This window comes from Lathyrus oleraceus, chromosome 2 (assembly GCF_024323335.1).
Source record: "Lathyrus oleraceus cultivar Zhongwan6 chromosome 2, CAAS_Psat_ZW6_1.0, whole genome shotgun sequence".
Taxonomy (NCBI): domain Eukaryota; kingdom Viridiplantae; phylum Streptophyta; class Magnoliopsida; order Fabales; family Fabaceae; genus Lathyrus; species Lathyrus oleraceus.
This window is the reverse complement of record NC_066580.1, coordinates 278318794-278321611: the sequence shown is the minus strand read 5'-3', so window position 1 is coordinate 278321611 and position 2818 is coordinate 278318794. Positions and strand designations below refer to the sequence as shown.

At 35.4% G+C, this 2818-nt stretch overlaps 1 long non-coding RNA gene across 1 annotated transcript; it reads right to left on the bottom strand.

Moving 5' to 3' along the window:
* Positions 1 to 735: 735 nt before the first annotated feature.
* LOC127119148 (uncharacterized) lies at positions 736 to 2497 on the bottom strand. Its single transcript, XR_007802667.1, has 2 exons — positions 2063 to 2497; positions 736 to 1135 (listed from the first exon to the last, which is right to left on the bottom strand). It is a non-coding gene; the product is annotated as an uncharacterized LOC127119148 (long non-coding RNA).
* Positions 2498 to 2818: the final 321 nt, after the last annotated feature.

Genomic DNA, 2818 nt, shown 5'->3' with positions numbered 1-2818 from the left:
CATGGATTGGCTGAAACCCTAGCCCACTGGGGGAGGCTCTTGCCATATATCTTGGCAACTAAACCTACACATCCTTCCTTCTATTTCTTTCAAGATCTTAGGATTTGATTCATAGACATGTCTCATATTCATATGGTGTTGATCATTGATCATTGGATTCATGCTTGCCTCAATACATTGATCTCTTAGGACTTTGGTTTGATTTTGATCTCAAGATTCCCCAGTTATTTTGGGTCATGATTATGAGTCTTTCTATGCATTTTTAATCAGGGTTCATGTACACCTACACAAGTCCATTCAAACAAGAAAACTCTAGTGTCTAACCTACAGTTGACCTTTGTCAACTATTTACTTTTTGGTCAACTAGTTGACCAAAGTCTACCATTTTCCATAATTCTTTTTTAACCATTCATCTTTAATCCATTTCCATCTCAAATTCCATGATCCATTTCAAACCTTGGTCACCTTTAACCATAACTCATGTTTTGTCCATTTTCAAAGCTTTTGCATAAACCATTCTAAACCATGATTGTTCTTACATGTTCATTACAATGACATAAACCAAAGTCATTTATAAATCTTCAACCATTCAATTTAAATGATCAAGCCATATACAATTCCAAACATTAAAAATCCAAACATTCAATACAATCCCACTCAATTCATTATGTTTTCCATTCAATGTTCAACTTTCATTTCAATTTTTTCAAACTAATTTCATTTCTATTCACATAGTTCCATCATAAGCCATAAATCAATCATTTCCAAATAACATTAATCATCCCAATTTTCAAAACCTATTCTAATTTGAAACATTCAACCATCATTCCAATTTCCAAATATTCAAGTTCCATACATTTCCATGAACTATCCCATTTTCCATTTCTTTTCATTCACTTGTCAAATATTCATGAACATAAATCTATGGGCTTACATTGCATATTACAAAGATTAAATCAAAAGAAAAAATTACAACTTAACATAGCATATTTTGACTTCTAATCTCCTAATTCATGGCCTATTTTCTTCAAGTCCAAGCAACTGATGGAACATCCATATTTCAACCAAGTCATAGCCAAGTTTCTTTCCCAGCTATTGCATTCCATGGCATGGCATAACTTTGATTTCCATGGGCCTGCAAAACACACCATACCATCACATTTACATTAGCAAATGACAAGCATGTATCAAAGCATTTAATCCATTACATTTCAACACATCCAAGCAAGCATATCCAGTCCTAGTAATGGAATTGCACAAATCCTGCAACACACTACTGTCATGACAGAGATCTTAACCAGAACATCCATTGATGTAACAAGCATAACAGAGATTGGAACCATTGACACTTTATAACTGAATTGGAAAGATTGTACTAACAGAAAGTTTAGAAGTATCATTAACAGAACCAATGGCAATGCACATCAGTTAACATTCTTTTTCAAATTCTTACAATAACAGAACTTAACCCGAGTTAACAAAGTTACCAGCTCAGGATTTATATCAAGTGCATCAGTTAACTAAAATTTGATTTAACCTGATATATTAACCATAACACATAACGACTAACTTAATTTTTCTAACTTCTAACTAACTTTCAACTGAATTCAACCAACCTGGACTGTTTTTAACAGAGATATAACAAAGCATGAAAGTTCTAACGGAATGAACAACATATGAATTCAGATTGGATTTTTGTTTCATTTTATTGGGATTCTAATTTCTAACAATTGTCATAACTAACTCATAACAAATTGTTTAACAAAATGGAAAACTTCTAACTGATTGCAACCGAAGGAGAATTAACAGAGTTAATCTCTGTTAATTCCAAATTCTATATAACATATTGATTCCCTCACATCAAAGATCAACAATCATTCTGCACATTTCATAATTTCATAGCACTCTCGATTCCCTCTCTCTGTATCAAACTCTCAACAACGCCTTGCATCTAACTCTCACTGTTCACTATGCATCGTTTTCCTCAACCACGCGTGAATCACACATAAGAGAAAAGAGTGGAAGAAGAAAGGCGTAGCAGGCACGAAGAAGAGTCACGTACCTGAAGAAGGGGAAATTGAGAGCATTTTCTGTCGATGTCGGCTTCTAAGAATCTCTGCGTCAGAACTCCTACTTAGTAAGTTTCTTTTGTCTCATTCTCCATTCATCTGTCTAGTACGATTCGTGATGTTCTTGCTCCTTTCTCGAACCACCGTAACAATGTGAATCGAACGTCACGTTTTTCTCCAAACGATTGAAGAAGATTCTGAAACCGAGATGAACGAGGTTGCAGTGCCATTGATGTAGCTTTAAAAATCTTGGATTGGTGTGGTTTCGTCTCATGGTGAACGCACGGATTTTGGTGAGAGTAAGCATGACGGCGTTTCCTCATGTTTCTGCTGAAGCTTTCAAATGATGGAGCGGCGCGTATTCAAGGATGGTAGTTTGCCCTGGTTTGCTGGGCACTGGATCCGGTTTCGGGCCATTAGAACTTGGGCCCAAACGTTCAACCATTCGCACCTCTTGTTGGATCTACAACCCTCACTGCTTTGCCTCATTGGGTTGGGCCTTCACACCCAGGTTCCAACAAACTCACCCTGTACAGGGCCTGAGTTTCTATTCCGAAATTGGGCCCATGGATGGACTTAAGTGTGGTTTATCCATTTATTTTTGTTCATTTGATTCCATGTTTTTTAGGTATATTAGTATATGGATTGCTTGATTAATTTTTGTATCTTAGGGTTAGTTTTAATTAATATTAGAAATTAAGTAGGTTATGATTAGAGTTAATTGATTAATTAAGTTTTAGAATCAAATT